At 40.6% G+C, this 18748-nt stretch overlaps 1 long non-coding RNA gene across 2 annotated transcripts in view; it reads left to right on the top strand.

Moving 5' to 3' along the window:
* LOC136790367 (uncharacterized) overlaps positions 1 to 18748 on the top strand; it is a 42796-nt gene that overhangs the window by 8314 nt on the left and 15734 nt on the right. The window contains exon 3 of one of the 2 annotated variants that reach the window (XR_010830191.1): positions 10721 to 12189. The exons of the other annotated variant lie outside the window; for it this stretch is intronic. This is a non-coding gene — a long non-coding RNA (uncharacterized lncRNA). Of the gene's footprint in view, positions 1 to 10720; positions 12190 to 18748 lie in introns of those variants that run through there. 2 annotated transcript variants of the gene reach the window in all.

Here is an 18748-nt window from a genome sequence, read left to right on the forward strand (position 1 = left end):
TCAAAACAGCATATGATCAAGACTATGCACGAGGTGGATTAGTTCATGGGGAGGAAAATGGACTTGTCAGTGCAAGGCTCTTTGCTTCCCTCAGTGACACTTCAAGAGACTGACTTTGGAACCTACTTAATATATTAATGTAATAAAATAAACTGGATATATTTCATGTTAATTATGAAAACATTGCTATTCTAGGATGCCTTTTTAAGTCAAGGCTGGTTTGTATACTCAAACTCAGTGTGAGGGTACGACATCACCTTATCTTTGGTTTTGAAACAAAATGAACTTGTACCACTGTGTTCTGATGCTTATGTCTTACCATGATGGAGTGTAAGCCCATGGTTGTGTTGGATGCAAAACGTTTGTCAGAAATTCCAGTGAAATTGTGGTAATGCACTGTTGTTATACTTCTCTAAGAATGAGAGAGGGAATAAATTTAGAATATTATATTAAGATATAATTTTGAGCAAATTCATCTCATCTTATTTGTAAGATCATCTTATTAATTTCAGCTGGATGAAAATTTTCCTTTTTTTACCCCAATGGAATTATTTCAAAACATTTATATAGCATTGTAGCACTTAGTGTTCTACATTGTTGAAATGCTTCTTACCTTGGTGAGTGGAGATGAGATAAATACATGGATGATGAGCCATTATTGATGAAAAAGGAAGGAGAGAATTGAAGCAGAAGGATTAAGAAGGTGTGGAGAAGCAGGAAGAGCACCAGGCTATGAGCAAATCTGGGCTGAACCTGGAGGGAAGTTATCGCACAGCATAGAAGAAACTTAAATTATTTGTATGTGCCAATGCTGAGGAAAAATGAGAGAGGATCAGGAAAGCAGTGTAAACAGAGGAAAGAGCAGATGTCTAATTAACCTAATATTTTTTTTAGAGCAAAGCCATTCCTAAATGTCCCTGCAAAAGTGTGAGCCATTTGCCAGGAAGCACAGCTAGTTAAATTAATGTAGCAGTGATATGTTTAGAGACAATGGAGTTCCAGTTATTTTCTCACATACACCCACCTAAATCAGCTGAAATCAGAATTGCATGTGATAGGAAGGAAACATGCTAGGTCTGTTCTGCTTAAGAATTACTTCCACTGTGCGAAGATTAAAAAAAATATATATGGTCTCTGGTATATGCAGACCCAGAGCTCAGGAGGAAGAGCTCCCTTGTTTTGTACCCTGCCTGCTGTTGCACTTAAAGCTGCAATAAATTTTTTTTGGCCTGAGCAGAAGCACTGTTTTATCACAAATGAGTTTATAGCTCAGAGTAAGGATTTACTATAGGACACTTATATGTTGGAAAAGTATAAAATTTTATATAACAATTTTGGTATAGCTTGCATGGAAATTTACAGATCATAGTATAGGTTCTCAGGCTGTTATCACCCATGAAATTCACACACTAAATCCTGAACTCTTGCACACGTGTTAAAGAGTACCTAAATATCAGATAACATTACCACCTTACACTGGCTGAGGATATATTCAAATATTTTGTTAAAGGCAGATTGTAAAAGATGAGCTGTTTGTACTACAAGTCTGTGTGAACAGCATTTAAAAGGTTGGTTGCATGCATGCAGTTGGCTGCCTGCCATTTGTCAATTGGATTTTGTTGGGTTGAGTTCCTTCAACACAGGCTTTTTTTAACATCAAATTTCTGTTGCTCTTTGTACTTCCTTGGCACTGAAGTCAGTGAAATTAACCAAGCCCAGGGCATAAAAATGCCTGAAATCTTCATGGTACAGTAGATGAAGATTTAATTTCTCCTTCCCACAGAGAAAATCTGTACATGTTGACATATCAAGTTCTGTGACAAGTTAGCCAAAGCGTTAGGTTTTTGTTTCCCTTAAGGTTAATAGCTCCAAGGGCTACTTTCTCAGATATTGATACCTTCTAAAAATGTTAGGTGCCTTTTCTGGATTTTGTTGTCTTGGCTCAGAGATGTTATTTAGGGAAAGTGGAAGCAAAATGGTTAAATGTTGTGAGATTGAGTATTGGATTGACGGGGAAAAATAAACAATATGTATACATAACTTCAGCCACCCCTTACAAGAACATCTGTAAAATAAAGAGAAAACTATTGTCTGAAGACTTGGGACAGATTTATAACTGAAGCCAGTGGAGTAGTCCTCAGGTGGATCTAAGACTCAGTTTTAGCATAGAAAACACTTGTATTAGAAAAACTATATTTAATAAAGCTCCATTTCCCTAAAACACTACAAAGCCAGGGTCAATTTTAAAGCAGTATACCTGTATGAAGAGGTGTTCTTCAAAAACATCAAGATGGGCTTACGTATATATTACTATTTTTCTTTAGAAAAACACTTAATACTTCAAAAATCTTTCATCTATTTGGAATAGCTCATTCTTTCCACTAAAACATCTTGAAATGTCCAGTGTCAGAAAGAGATGATAAAAAACACTTGCTGTATTTTTTCAGTTAGTTGGAAAGAAGAAAATAACTCACTAAATGAAGATCTATGAAGAAAATTGCAGGTTACTCAAAATAGTGTAGTGGTCTGTATACTTAAAGATTAAGAGTGTCAGACTTGGGTATTAACAGTATTCCCCCACCTTACGGTAAGAATGTTCTTGTTGCATTGAAATTACAAAAATATTACAGATTTGGCTTCTTTTCTGTAGAACATCAGATTAAGCATGTAATGACCTTTTCTATGATTTATCTTTTCTGCATGAACATAACATGGAGTATTAGGAAAAAACACCACCATATGGTCAGCTTGATTGAAAAATCCATTTTCTGCCTCTAAGATCTTTAGGTGATAAAGGTTTTCTAGCAGATCTTTAACCCTGCATGTAGGGTGTTGCAGGTCTTCTGTGGTGGTTTTATTTTTCTTTACACAGTTTCGAATATCTGCTAGATTTCCCTAACCATGTTCACAATATGCTGTTAACATTATTGCTCAGGTCAATTTAATTTTCTTCTGTACTTGTCTAGAAGTAAGTTATATCCAAAAGGTCTTTGAAAGAAAAAAGTAAACAGTGTGAACTACTACTATTAGAAAATAGCCTGTTTACAATTTGTAGCAATTATTCAAGTATTCATGCAATTATTCAAAGCTAAATGCTCCTGGGTGGGATGCTGGCTCAGTAGGATTGTTTGAGATTGGGAACAGTTGGCAATGCAGTATGGTCAAGAATAAAAATTCTTCATGAATATGGTTGACATGACAGTGTGATATGTGTCAACAGAAGTGGTCTTTCATAAATACATATATGACAGGTCTTGCATTCCCTGTTCCTTTCCTGCCCTGCATGAGAAGGTGCAGGGTTCTGGGAGATCCTGCACAGGGTACCTGCTTGAATACTGCCCTCAAGAGGTGGCACTATCCTTTGATTAGTGTCCTGGGGTTCTTAAGTATCAACTCAAGATGTACTTCTACATTTGTGAAAGGTAAACCTTGTACAAAAAGTTTCTCTTTCAAATTATGCAAACTGTTTGAAGGAGATGGGAAGAACCTAATTTTTTTTGCTATAGAAGGTAGGTAATATCACTCCACACAGTTCGTTGCACCTGTCCTAAAGCAAGTATAGATGTGACTAGGTGTTTTAATTGCTGAGTCAAAAACAATCCTTTGCAACCCAGGCTTACTTCCCTTGGCTACTACCACTTTTCTGCCCTCTTGCTGTTTGAGTTGCATTAAACCAAGGTATAAAAAAAAATCATAATCTGACCTACCTGCTTCCCTGTGTCTAGGGGATTGCAACAGAAGGCCTCCATATCAGGATCTAAAAAACGTTGAGGAGAAACTAAATTTATGGATATGTCTGTCTCATTAGGGATGATTAACATGAAGGAAGAGCTCATTTATCTGAAAGGTACAGTGCTGGAGCAGATATCATGGGCAGGAGGGGGAAATGTTTAACTGGAGCAAAATGTGTTGCTGCAAAAGGAAAAGAGGAGAGAGAAACAGTAGTTTTCAAAGAACATAGACCAGAAACCTTTCTACCTTCTGCAGAGAAGCTGTCTTAAAGACAGAACAAATATTTATTAAAGCTTTGTGGTTCTTTCTGACTTCATCTCTGGCTGAATAAATACGGACCATCTGCCCACAGATTTTAAATGAAGCACCCACCACTCCCCAAGTGTTTCCTTGCCTTCATTTGCATCTGCCCAGTTTGCCAGTGAGTCTGTAGTATGCACTGCTAGCTGGCAGTGTTTGATAGTTCCCTTCCTATTGGAGACAAAATGAAGAGGAAGTAAGTCTTCTGTACATCTCTGTTCATCTGATGTCACTGCTTAGAAGCTTAGAAACATCTCCATTTGGCAGATGTGGTTGGAAAAATGCTATATCCCGACAGTTCCTAACCATTATGCCTAACATTCTTGCAATTGTATTGGTTAATGCTTTCCATATATCTTGGGGAACATACCACATACCTTAAGTGCTGGGGAGACTCATAACTATGATCTCTGAATGCTCAGCAGCCAGTGAACTATATTAGGGGAACCCAGGAGCTATCTGAAGTCCGTTTTATATCTGGCACCTGTTTTTAGAGTGCTTTATTGTGTAGTTTTCTGGTGATTTTCTTTAAAAATCAGTGCTACTTGTTAAGGCGAACTAAAGAGATATCTTGATCAAAAGCTCCTTAGTATTTTTTCTGTATGGTGACTGAAGATTCAATGGTTTAGGCAAAGAAATCGGAATAATCCAGAGAACTATCAAAGGATAAAAGAACTAAACTGTTAGTGTGACCAAAAGGTATTATGTTGAGTGGTATTTAACTGAAATATGCCAAATGAATGTTGGGTGCCTGTAAACCTCACCATGCATTCATTCCTTGGGAAGTTTTAACACAGGCACAGTTTTGATGAAGCAACGAGTGGACAAGTTTCCAGAGGCAATTCAGACAGACTCATCTTAAGGGTAGTTGCAGTAAACCTTGTGAGGCCACTCCAAAAATGAATCTGATCTCATTTGTTCAGGTTACTTTTAGGAAAACTCAGGGTCATTGTGTGGGAGAAAATTGTGTTACTGTTGCTATGCAAATCTTTTTCTAGTATCTGCAATATGTTACCAAATCTTATCTGAAATATTTAAAACATTAACTTCTAAAGAAAATTAAAACTTGAGAGGCATTTTGAGAGAAGGGAAATGTACTTACGTGGCTTTTTTTAGAATTTTTGTGCAAGTATTTTTAAATTAAAAATAAAAACTGGTAATTACTTTGGTAAAACTTGAATGTAAATATTCAACATCACTCAAATACCTCAAACAGTGTTCTATTGGGAAATGAATTATAAGACTTGCCCTGCTAACTTAGGTCTTAAATGCTCATCTTGATCAGCTTGGGATCCCTAATGTAGTTAAACACAGAAAAAACCTATAGCTGATAGTGGACTTGTAGAATGTAAAAATGAGTTGAAGTGACTTGAGGTTGACAGGGTAAATTCTGCTTGAATAGTTTAGAAGTGGCTGTGGGGCCAGAGTCTTTCATGCTTCTGTAAGTTTGTGCCTGAATAGGTCAGGTAAATATGAAGTTTAGAGGCATTCTTCCACTTACCAGAGCATGACAGGTAATAGGAACATCATAGCATAGCTGCAACTTTCAGTTTAAAGATAGCTAGATTTGTGACAGTGATGGTTAGCTTGTGTTGTCCTTGATCGTGTTGGCTGGACAACATGGGAGTCTCAGAGCTGGAGTTAGAAGTGCCCTCTGTGTCTGGAGTACTTCTGCAGAGCTTTTGGACTGCTGTTGGGAGTATTTTGCGTTGGGACTGAGAAGCATCTATGCACTGAGGAGTCACGTGGTAGCAGATGTTGTACATCATGTGTAAAGGATGCTAGTGAAGAGAGTGCACTGAAGGACTGGGCTTTTCCTGATATTTTTCTGCATTATGCTTAGTCTCCAGCAGCTGCTGCTTTAAAGATGTGGATGAACTTTTCATGAGCATCTGTTGCCACTAACAATCCTATTCCAATATACTCTTCAGAATTAGGATCAAGTGGAGGTGATAGGGGAGCACTGGTGAATTTAGCAGACCTTATCCAATGTCTGAACCTGGCCGAGACTCCAACTGTCAGTTTTGTCCTTTGTTCTGGAGCTGACTCTTGCTGAGCTGCTCTTTCCTGCATGCAAGACCTGACAGCTACTTTTTCCCCTTTGCACATAGGCTGCTTCTTGTTCTCTCACCCAGCACTGCCTTTCCTTTGTGTAGACAGACATGAAGGATGAGGGGTACAGGTAAACAATTACCTACAGTGCAGAGGAAGAAGAGCAGCTGACTGGAAAACATAGCATAAAAGTAAAATTCTGCATTTATACTTCAGGGAGAGGCTGGTGTTCTATAGTGTCTTAGTAGTTGTACAGCAAACAGTCCCAGATGCAATGCATGTGGTACCTGTAAACCTCAGGAACCTGATGACTTTGAGGATTGCTTTGAAACTTAAATTCATCTTTATTGCAGCTCAGTTCATTGAAGGCTGTAGCTGTGGGCTGGGGTCTGGCCCTGCATGCTCCTCAGAGGATGTCTGTAGCTGTAGAGGGCTTTCCCTTGCAGTGGGATTTGGCAGCATTGGTGCCTTCGGCCAGAGTGTGCTGGCTACGAAGACTCTGGTGCCATTCACTCATAATGTCTAATTACTGGCAGTGAACTGACTGCTCAGTCATGGGCAGCTGTGTGCAGGGTTTCCAGGGCATGTTAAGCTGCCAAATGGCTTCTGTGACTGTATAAACTGCTCCTCACAAGCAGCTATCAGAGTAAAGGAAAATGATGTTGATGTACAAGCAACTGAAAACAGACCTTGGTTAAATAAAATATTGCTTATACTACAACACTCAACATTTCATGGGAAAACAGAAGTGTTGTGTAGGTCCAGGTGTCCCAGTAGATGATCTTCAACACTGGGCATCACTGGGAGTTTTGTTAAAGCTGTGAAAAACCATGGTGGCATGAGAATCTTGCACCTCCTATACTTGTCACCTTCCAGAGACCAAATTAAGGCTGAAAGACACAGACCTTGTCCTTTACATTTTCTTCCCTGCTTTCTTAAACATAGCTTTTTAAAAAGCAGCTGTTATAATTTGGGGTATTTTTGCTATGCATAACTTCCTCCTTTGAATCCAGTCAGAATCTTGGCACGTAAGCAATAAGTTCCTCAAGCTGATTTCACACTCCCTGAATGATGATTCTTTCTCCTTTTCCACCTTTCATCTTCCTTTGTTCTGTGAAACAGGGGGACCAGATGCTCACATTTTTTGTTCAGGCTGTACACCATTCTGTAAATTCATTCCTCTCTTCACTGCTTCATTTCCCAGTTCAGGTCTCTTCTATTTTTTTATTGGATTACAGCTTTTTTTTCCTAAGCAATTGCTCACTGTTAGCACTATTGAGTCTCTCTTAGTTAAGAGATCTTATTTGGATGACATGGCCATCACACAGGTCGCTAGGGAAGGCCATGCTGTTACTTGTTGTTCTAAATTCCTCATCTAATGGAGACTTAATAGCTTGTACAAGATAAACAAAAGAGTTCAAAATTGGATGTGACCCAGAAAGCTGGATCTAAGTACCTCTAAGCTTCCAGGGAGACTTGGATCCAGATTAGAAGTCTTTTGGCTCATGTTTAGAGTGTAGTCAGCAATTACTTACATGACTGCTGAACTCAAGCAAAAATTTAGCATGGGGTTATGTATGGCTACTTTAATCTGCTTTGGAAAAATGCCTGTTCCTATACTAGCCAGAGACTGAGGAATTGAAAAAGTAACCTAAAGCCACCTCTAGCTCCTTAGCTGTTACACAGAATTCTTCTTTATGCACTAGAAGAATTCATTTTTCGTGTGCTTACCTCCTTGCACTGCCTATATTTATTGTTTTTGCCAGTTCTCTTGATTTCTAAGTAGTGTTGGGGATATAGAGGTCTGTTTAAAAAAAATAAAAAATAAAAAATTTTTAAAAATCTGAGTATCTGTTCCCAGACTCCTGTGAAAAAACATCCTATTTCCTAAGCCTCATCACCAACTGGAGGTGAAATGGCCAAGAGAAGGAAGTATTCAGATCTAGACATGTTTCTTCACGAAAAAACACCTAAAAGTATTTAGAAGAACCATCTCTCAGCTGGAATTGCTAAACCTCCGAGACAGGGTGTGCCAAAGGAAATTACAAGGCTGTGGGTGAGAAATGCATGATATTGAAGATAGAAGCTCAAGCAGGTTACTGAAAAACACTTATTCCTTACTAGTTTTGGTTGAAGCCCAACAAGTCAAGGATGATGGGAGGTGGTGAGCTGTCTCTACTGGGACCTAACAATAACAGAATACCACTTTCCAGTTCTGATGCTGAAATATTGACAGGAATTTGCTTGTGACCCATTTCTTGTCTCCAAAAAAAACACGTTCCCTGCTGTCTGCTGCATTTTTAGTAATGCTTGTTGAGCTTTTGGTAGAGATGCTTACAAGTGTGAAAAAAGAGTTGTGGTTACTTACAGTATGTCCATGTTTCTACCTTATTGTCACTTTTCATATAAGTAAGGACAAAATATTATCCTTATCTCTGAAAGAGTAACTTACACCACAGCCCTACCCCCTACGCTTTCAGTGAGAAACCTAGTATGCATGGAAGGCAATGGCAAGCAGGTAAGGGCTGTTAGTAGTTGAAACTGGAATTTTGTGTTGCCAGAAAGCTTGTGATTTTTAGGAATAGGAATATTTGTAGAGGTAATATTTTTTTCTTCAGAGAAAGCACGGAACTGATTCCTAGAGAGTTAAAAGCCTCAATACTAGAAAAACAAGACAACTGTAAAAAAAAAAAAGTGGTAAAGGCACTACATATACAGTATTTCCATTAGTCGCACTAACACCACACCACTGGCTATGGGGTTGTTTCATTTGTCTTTTAGTAGAACTTTGTTTTTTTCTTTTTGTCTTAGTGAAATTGCACAAGATTATGGAGTAAAGTCAGGAGCAGAACCTGGAAATCCTGCTTCCCAGTCCCTTATAGCACTCACTTCAAGACCATTGAATGTAATTTTGAGGGTAACTTGCAGTCAAGAGAAGTTTGAGACTTCCACTTAATAGCTGCCTCTCCCGAGCATGATTAGAATGTAATCCTTAAAAACATCTTATACATGTTAAATATAAATTTTCTAGGTCACAGATATGGATAAACTGATGGCCATTTTTCAATATGGGAAAGCATGTTCATCTTTGGAACTGATGACCATGAAAACTGAGATAAATGACAGAGGATTAAATTAAGAGACGGGGTTAGGCATTTAGTGCACTTTATCATTGCCCTATGGAGCACAAGTTGAACTACTAGTTTTAAACCACATTCACTGCAGGTGGATTTCTGTTTTTGGTTAGTTCCCAATTTACTACTGGTTCATGTCAATACATTGACAGATAACCTACATGTAGATTTTTATATATGGAAGACTTTGGATGAATATTTTTGGACTACTTTGGTTGTTAGATATTTTACTTTGCCTGTTGGTTATGTTAGCTCTGTTGCCTGAGTGATTAACAAGAGATTGAAGTGAAAAGTAAACTGTGAATTGCAGGTAGGAACTTGCAGATGAATCATGAGACAAGTTTTAGAATTCATGAAGCAAAGGAAGGAACAAACACTTTCATAGATACTGGAATACTTATAAATTGGTACCTTATAAGATCTGATGACACACAAAGTTGTGTATTTGCTGTCTTTGGTTTTCTTGTTCTTACTGTTAACTGTCAGCTATTTAAAGAATGATCTCTCAACACTCATGCCTGAAGCCTGGTATTGCATATTGTTTAAACTGAAGTGTTTTCCCATCTCCTTCCTTCTGCTTTTTACCTGTGCTTCTTAAAGAAACATTGCAGCAGTGGGTTCTTTGAATTAATTCAACATTGTTTTCCAGATTTAGGATTGTGTACAGTAGCATCCATGTTGTCAACCTGTACTTCCATGTTTAACAAACATTTAAAGTGGGATTTTTTAACCACACTCAGCATTTGCCTGCAACTTGGAACTTAGTAATTAGGATCTATTTGTGAATCATGTTTTATTGCTTTCCTGTCTTGTGTCCTGACCTAAAGCACATGGGGGATTGATGCCTCCAAAGCAGACGCGCAGTTTTAGTCAGTATTTCAGATATAGTTGTATTTAATCACCTCTAGTCAAACTTCCTATAACGTCTCCATTGCTGTTCCCCTATATTGAGTAAAATGAATGACCACATGCATCTTGTACTTCTCAAACATGTTTACATGTGCAATATTACCACTATTACAGTCATACTACAAGATATGGCTTGCTACTGGACAGGCCACTCAGGAATAGGATGTGTTACTCAGTGGTTGTTTTCACTAATCATAGACAACCCTTTTGTAATTAATGATGTCTAAAAGTCCCAAAATTATAACTTAGTCGTCTTCTTTCTCTGAACTTGCTATCCTAAACATACGTAGTGGTGTTTGGAGGGAAATAAGTGTAAGTAAGTGCACATGCATACTTCTAATGGGAGGAATTTAGCAGTGCTGGGTGGCTTGTTTGTATCACATGGTCTTAATTTAAAATACCTCTGACAAATACCCTTTCTCTGAAGGAACAGTTCTGACAGGTTATCCCTTGTCAGAGTTGTGTCCCAAGTGTGATATGCAGAAATGAGTATTTCTCCTTCAGGTACCTCACTGTGGTATTAACTAAGCACGTCTGTCTTGAGATTTCTGCTTATAATTCTGTATGGTATGTATTATGCTATTTTTCTTCAGGATGGAGGAAGAACCTAAGACACTATCAAGACAAGAATTGATAATTACCTTTAACAGCATCGCTGAGGGGAGGTGGTGGGGAGAGAAGAGCTTCTCTGTTCTGAAAACATTTTCTCCAGTTTATTGTTGAGGCATGTCAAATAACTGCAGTTTTGGAGAAATTGCCTCCCCTCTGTGATAGCTTTTCAGTGAATAAACAGGTTTTTATTCTCCAGAGCTGAGTACTTTATGCCAACCCTATATTCCCATAGGAATTCATATTCATCTTTTTTATTCTTTCCTTAGTGCTGGAGAGAGTGATTTTCTTGATTGTCACATTTGTGTGAATGAATTGGTTCTGAGTTAAGTTTCTTAAACTGGCCGTGAATGATATCAAGCTGGGTCCATTAATGACAAATTACACATTACTGTTGTCTTGTGAATTTGTCAGTTGCCAGTGACACATCAATCACTAGCAGGTATTATGAGTGCTATTCAATTTAATGTTTTAGGGTTTGGCTAAGTGTCAGGACAAGGGTAGCATTGGCAGCTTGAGGAGGAACATAGTTGTGTGTACACAGTGGTACGGTAGGTAATGGTGCTTCCAGTATCTAATCTTTTGTGCATGTTTGGCATATCGAGAGACTATTGTTATGCAAAATACAGCCTCTGATTATTCCATTAAAAGATTGTTTATTTGAAATGGAACAAAATTCATCTGAAAAGAGACTTGAAAAGCATTCTGCTTACGTAGGAGAGGAAGAAGAGGGAAGAAACTGCAAACCTGGAATACTGGCAAGCACTCTGAGATTTCAGTGGAAAGGGAAGTTGCTGATGTGACAGGGCAAAAGATGTCCATTTTTATACAGAGCTGATATGGTACAGACAATAACATCTGATGCTGCTTGAGTGTGCCAGTGGAGGAGATGGTGTGCCAAGGAAATGTAATGCTATCCCTCGTGGAATATTCAACAGCAGATGTGTACACATTCCTTGCAAAGATGAACTTTCTGAAGCTTGGCAGTTGGTACTAAGTAATCTCTTCTGCCTGTCAAGGAATTTTTTTTCTAGGTCTGGAAATCACTGTGTGGCTATTTAGTACCTGTAGGAAGCAGTTTTGCGATATTTCTTGACACAAATTGACCAAAGATGATAAAAATGAACTCAGTTAAAATCTCTGTGGTAAGTTGCAATATATCAGAGACACTTAAAGGACTTGAGTGTCTACCAGAAGGTATCCTTTTTGTAGAAATTTTTCTTCCTCTGTCCAGTGGCAATCTAAAACAAAACTTGTTTTTACTAAGTATTGTAAAATGGATGAAAGATTGTAGAAACCTTACTAGTTTATGTTCAATAGGGGCTTTCAGAAGGGCATGGTCAACACTACTTTGTTAATATGGAATAGCCTCCCTTAATTGGACTAGAGAGTTTTGTCTTCACTGTCCATGGGATTTTGTCTTACCAGTATGATAGGGAAAGAATGCAGGTGGTTCTTCACTATTACAGTTAACATGGTTCATATTGTTATTTTCTTTAAATATTAAGTACTTACAATGGTGAAATTTCGCATTCTTTTAATTTCAAAGTTTAGACCTTGAGGACTTTAAATAAACCTGATCAAAGACTTGCCTCTTTTTACTCGGTGGGAAGCAGATTTCAACTAAAAACTTGTGCAGAACGTCTTTAAAAAATAATCAGACTTCTCCAATTCCCTGTTCCACACACCATTTGGAGTTCTTTGGTTTAGTGAAAACTCAACACATTCAATTTAGTTAATGCATTATACTGGCAAGACCAACATAGGCAGTTAGAAAATATCCTTTCCTCTAAATGAGTGGTTTCTAAGCCTGATATTCTGAGGGATGAAGCCTTATATTATTCTAGAACTCACGCTGACAAATTTAAATGTATATCTGAAGACTGTTCCATGCTATGGATCTATATACCCTAACATAGTATCTCTATATAGATATAATGAACCATATCAATAGGTGGGGAGTTGCCTGTACTTGGGACTCTAATCCTTCCCAGAAATGTGTCAAGCTCAAGGTCTTCTTGATAGCTTAAGGCAGAAATTCTCAGCTTCTATATATATATGTTGTGGCAAAAATAAATAAAATAAAGCACTTTTTTGTCTGAATATTCTACTCTATGCTAGCTCCTCCTGTACTGTAACAGGGTGCCACTTCAGTTTTTCTTCTATGTTGATTTTATGCAACTCATCCAAATATGTTGCATTTCACTTCAGGTGAATACAGATTTTGACAATATAATTGTTTTTGAACATCAGATTCACTTTTGCTATCTCTTTTCCTGCCTTCCTCCCTCAAAAAAAAAAAAGCTGTTCAGATTGTTCTATTTCCTGTTGCTGTAGATAAAGCCTTACTGTAGCCTTTCTTTCACTTTCCTTGCAGTATTTTAACCAAGTGTCCATTTGCTCAGCTAGAACAATTATCCTTGCCACTAGATTCTATTCTGTCTGTTCCTGTGCATCTCAAGCAGTTGCATTGATGTTATTGCATGTTCTTTTAGGTAAAATGCATTTCTTCTTGGTAAAATGCATTAGTTGACTTGGTCCCGGGGCATGATAACATCCATGTCTCTGGACAGCAGAATTATCTACTAGGAACAATCAAAGAACTGAGTACATTCTTACCTCTTACAGCTTGACTTTCCAGTCTTATGCATTGAGCACTTTTATTCCACACATCAGATATCCATCAGACAATTCACAAAACTGTTCCACAGTGGCTTGGTGCTTCACCAATTAGCTGCCTTGCCTTAGAATGCACTTCAGAGCCACACCTATTGCAGGTATGAAAAAGCTGTTTAGGTTATGATGGTCAATATGTACCTTGACAAGTGCATCTGTTCTGTAGATTTAGGTGTGGAATTGGGAACCAGCTGGAAAGAGGAAAGCATAAAGTTTACTAGCTGAAAACAGTCTTTGTGTAGGAGCAGGGAATTCAGTCTGTGGAGAGCTCCAGAGCTCTCCTATGGTGCTCACTTTAGGAAATGTCTTGTGTTAACTTTAATACTACAGGGCACAGGTGTGGTATGTGTTCACTACAAAACGAGTGACTATTACCTGCTAAGTAGAGTTTAAATAGCAAGAACTGTGTGCTCCTGTCAAAATGGCTGGAAATAGAAAACTAACCTTCTGAGGAGGAGTTGGGAAAAAGTGGGGCTAAACTCCTTTAAAATCCACTTTCCCGAGGGTAAGTAATGGCATTGTGTGTGCTGGTAGGATGAATGACCTTTGACAACAAGTTGTTAAATTTCAAAAGAATTTTCCTTAAAAACAGACAGTGAAAAGGTTTCACTGGTCAGCAGCGTTTGGGAAGGAATCTGGTCTCTGTTGTAGACCACTAGCCAAACATAAATGTCTAGGCTATGCTGTTTTGGAAAAGCAAGCATAAAAGATAAACAGTATGTACCCTGAAAGACATGAGGAATAAAGTGATCAGTACTAGCAGGAACTCACCAGAGTATGGTATGTTTCAGAGATGCATGGAGAGTATGCTGTCTGCTAAATACCTGTTACAACAGTTAAAAGCTCACATCCATATTTGTTTCTTTACACAGTTAATTTCAGTTGGGCTGAAGGAAACTGCATTGTCCGTTTTCAACATCTTGGTATGCATGGGGTGTATATTGGCATTCTGCATTTTTTTGTGCTTGATCAATAGGGAGATCAACATTAAAAATAGTGTATATGTGCACTGGTAGGCAAAAGAGTTGGAAAACAGTGAGAAGTTGAATATGTTGGCTTTGTTACAGATTTTGAAGATATTTCCTTAAGATCTTTCACAACTCTTTTGTCACTGAGAGAAAAAAAAAAGAATAATTAAAACTGCTAGGAAAGTCATCCTTATTTTGATATGTATTTGTTGCTCAAATCCCAATGAAAACCAAATCACAATGATAGGGTTATTTCACAGAAATATTTATTAAAGTTTCCAATGTCAATTCCTATAAAAAAACATTTAATATTCAAAATTTTAATGTTAATTTTTCTTTAAAGAAAAAAGTGCATAAAAAGTTGCTGCTTGCTGAAAATAGCAATTAAAAAGATCAATGACTTAAGTAATTTTACTAGGAATAAATTAGACGGGTGGAAACATCGGGGGGATTTTGACTCCATTACCCAAATGGTGCTCTCCTCTGTGCATTACTGCTGGGTAGTGGAGCATGGAGAAATGCTGACAGTCAGAGGCGAGCGAACTTATCTTTGACTGATGGCTGGCTGGGGCTTGCCACAGTTGGTCCAGGACTCCTAATGGCTCTGCGATGACAACCTCTGGAGAGAACCAGGGACTGAGTGAGCCATGAGTGAACCTCGGCTGACTGGAGGTGAGTCCCCTCTGCCAAGCGGGACTGCGGCACTCTGCCACTGCCCCAGCTGCACAGCACTTGTCATGCTGATCTACAGTACTGTAAATCACCTGCTGCTTGGCCGAACTCAGTTTAAATCTATGCAGCAATGTTAAACTGTGTGGGGGAAGGCTGCAGTGTCCAGGAAGACGCTACAGACTCGCTGAGGTGATGGACTCCGGGGCTGGCGTGTGCTGCAGTGGGGAAGGGGGTGCCGACGCCCGAGGGGTTCCCTGCATGGATGCTGCAGGCAGCCCTCACGAGAGCCGCTGGCGAGGCTGGGGCGGAGCCGGGAGCCGCGACTGTTCCCCCTCACATACCGAGGCAGCCCCCAGGGAGCGCCAGCGATCAGGCTGAGGCGCGGTGTTTGGCGCGGGCAGGGCGCGTAGAAGGGCGGGAGGCGGCCCCTCTGTACATGTGGTGACGAAGAGCGGGCTGGTGCTGAAGCAAAAATGGCGTCCGCCCGCTGCACCGAGACCAAAACCCAGACGGAGGGGACACGACCCCCCATGGCACATGCTTACACATGGACAGAGCCCCTGAGGACCCGAAAGAGCTTCCCAGACCCCCAGTTGCAGATAACTCCAGATAGATTGTGAAGAGTTGCTGCTGAGAAACAGCCACAAGCAGGTTGAGAGTCTTTGGGTGAAAATTAAGCATGAGACCAATAAAGGCCACTTTGTGGTTGGGGTCTACTACAGGCTGCCCGAACAAGGGGAGCCTTTTGATGAAGTCTTCTTGCTCCAGCTACAAGAAGCATCGCCCTCATGGGCTCTCATCCTGCTGGGGGAATTCAACCACCTGGATGTTTGCTGGGAAAGCTACATGGCAGGCAGTAAGCAATCCAGGAGACTCCTGGAGTACATTGAGGACAAATTCCTTGTGCAGGTATTAGACAAACCAGCCAGAGGAGAAGCGTTTCTGGACCTGGTGCTCACCAGTGTGGATGACCTCATTAAAGAAGGGAAGATTGAAGGCAGTCTGGGTTGCAGTGACTATGCCCTGGTTGAGTTTGTGATCTCGAGGGATGTGGGCCTGGCAAAGAGCAAAGTCAGGACCCTCAACTTCAGAAGAGCAAACTTCTAGTTGTTCAAAGAAATAGTGGATGAGCCCCCATGGAACACTGTCCTTAGGGACAGAGGATCTGATCAGAGCTGGCAACTCTTTAAGGATATTTTTCTTAGAGTGCAAGAACTCTTCATCCTCATGTGCAATAAATGCAGCAGGGAAGGCGGGAAACCGGTATGGCTGAGCAATGACCTCCTGATCAAACTTAAGCAAAAGAAGGAACTGCATAGGCAGTGGAAATAGGGCCGTGTGCCCTGGCAAGAGTACAGAAATGCTGTCTGGATGTGCAGGGATGGGATCAGGAAAGCCAAGGCACTGACAGAGCTGAACTTGGTGAGGGATGCAAAAAATAACAAGAAGGGATTCTACAGGTACGTTGGCCAGAAAAGAAAGACTAAGGAGTGTACCACCTCTGAAAAATGTAGATGGAGGACTGGTAACAACAGACATGGAGAAGGCCGAGGTACTTAACTTCTTTGCCTCAGTCTTAACTTGCAGTCAGGCTTCTCACATCTCTCGAGTCCCTGAACCTCTAAGCAGGGACTGGGGAAGCAGAGTCCCTCCCACTGTAAGTGAAGAGCAGGTTTGGGACCTCCTGGTGCAACTGAAAAGCTACAAGTCTATGGGGCATGATCACATCCATCCCGGGGTCCTGAGGGAACTGGCTGATGTAGCTGCCAAGCCACTTGCCATCATATTTGAAAAGTCATGGCAGTCAGTTGAAGTCCCTGGTGACTGGAAAAAGGGAAACATCACTCCCATTTTTAAAAAGGGTAGAAAGGAAGACCCAGAGAACTACAGACCAGTGAGCCTCACCTCTGTGCCTGGCAAGATCATGGAACAGATCATTCTGGAAGCAGTGTTAAGGCACATGCAATACCAGGAGGTGATCTGAGACAGCCAGCATGGCTTCACCAAGGGCAAATCATGCCTGACCAATCTGGTGGCCTTCTGTGGTGGAGTGACTGCATCAGTTGACAAGGGAAGACCGACCCATGTCATCTACCTGGACTTCTGTAAGGCTTTTGACATGCTCCCACATGACATCCTGATTTCTAAATTGGAGAGAGATGGATTTGAAGGGTGGACAATTTGGTGGATAAGGAATTGGCTTGATGGATGCACACAGAGGAGGCCAATGATGAGCGGTGTCCCACAGGGGTCTGTCCTGGGGCTGGTGTTTTTCAATGTCTTCAATGACATAGGCGATGGGATTGAGTGCACCCTCAGCAAGTTTGCAGATGACACCAAGCTGAGTGGTGCAGTTGATAAAACAGAAGGAAGGGATGCCATCCAAAGGGGCCTGGATAAGGTTGAGAAGTGGGCCCATGTGAGCCTAATGAGGTCCAACAAGTCCAAGGGCAGGGTGCTGCACGTGGGCCGGAGCAATCCCAGGCATGAGTACAGGCTGGGAGAAGAACTCATTGAGAGCAGCCCTGTGAAGAAGGATTTGGGAGTTCTGGTGGATGAGAAGCTTGACATGAGCTGGCAGTGCGCTTGCAGCCCAGAAGGCCAACTGCATCCTGGGCCACATCAAGAGAGGCGCAGCCAGCAGGTTGAGGGAGTTGATCGTCTCCCCTTACTTAGCCCTCATGAGGCCCCATTTGGAGTGCTGCATCTAGGTCTGGGGCCCCCAGCACAAGGAAGACGTGGACTTGTTAGAATGGGTCTAGAGGAGGGCCACAGAGATTATCAGAGGGCTGGAGCACCTCTTCTATGAAGAATGCTGAGAGAGCTGGAGATGTTCAGCCTAGAGAAGAGAAGGCTGCATGGAGACCTTATTGCAGCCTTTCAATACTTAGTGTCCTTATAAAAATAAAAAGGATGGAGAGGGACTCTTTAATCATGTAGATAATGATAGGACAAGGGGGAATGGTTTCTGAAAGAGAGGAGATTTAGATTGGATGTTAGGAAGAAATTCTTCAGGCAGAGGGTGGTTCGGTACTGGAGCAGGTTGCCTAGAGAGGTTGTGGGTGCCCTATCCCTGGAAGAGTTCAAGGCAAATGACTTCATTGACAAACCTGATCTAGTGGGTGGTATCCCTGCCTGTGGCGGGGGGGTGGACTTAGATGATCTTTAAGGGCCCTTCCAACCTAAGTCATTCTATGAAGACTGGAGCAGTCAGGGATTTGCCAGGACCATCAGTCATCCAGGATAACAATTTCCTGTAGAGATTGTATAGTGCTGAAGGAAGCAATGTGAAGTAATCCAACAAGATCAGTATCTACCTTAAGAGGAAAACAAATATAGGAAAACAAAACAAAGTGAGAAAAAGTCCAGGGGTAACATCTGAAAAACAATGGTGCATATTTTATTTTATTATATGCATTTGGTTGTGGAGTCTCCCTTTCTGGAGATATTCAAGGCATGTCTGGATGTCTACCTGGGCAGCCTGCTCTAAGGAGCCTGCTTTGGCAGGGGGGTTGGACCCGATGATCTTCCGAGGTCCCTTCCAACCCCTTCGATTCTGTGATATCTGACCCACTCTACCAAAAGTCTGGGTGTAAATGGGTATAAATGGATGGCTTGGTTAAAAGGTGCTCTGCCAAAGGAATAGCGTGTCTCTGAAAGGCTGTTTATTTTTATTAAACCAGAGCTCTAGCTAGA

This window comes from Anser cygnoides, chromosome 3 (genome assembly GCF_040182565.1).
Source record: "Anser cygnoides isolate HZ-2024a breed goose chromosome 3, Taihu_goose_T2T_genome, whole genome shotgun sequence".
Classification (NCBI taxonomy): domain Eukaryota; kingdom Metazoa; phylum Chordata; class Aves; order Anseriformes; family Anatidae; genus Anser; species Anser cygnoides.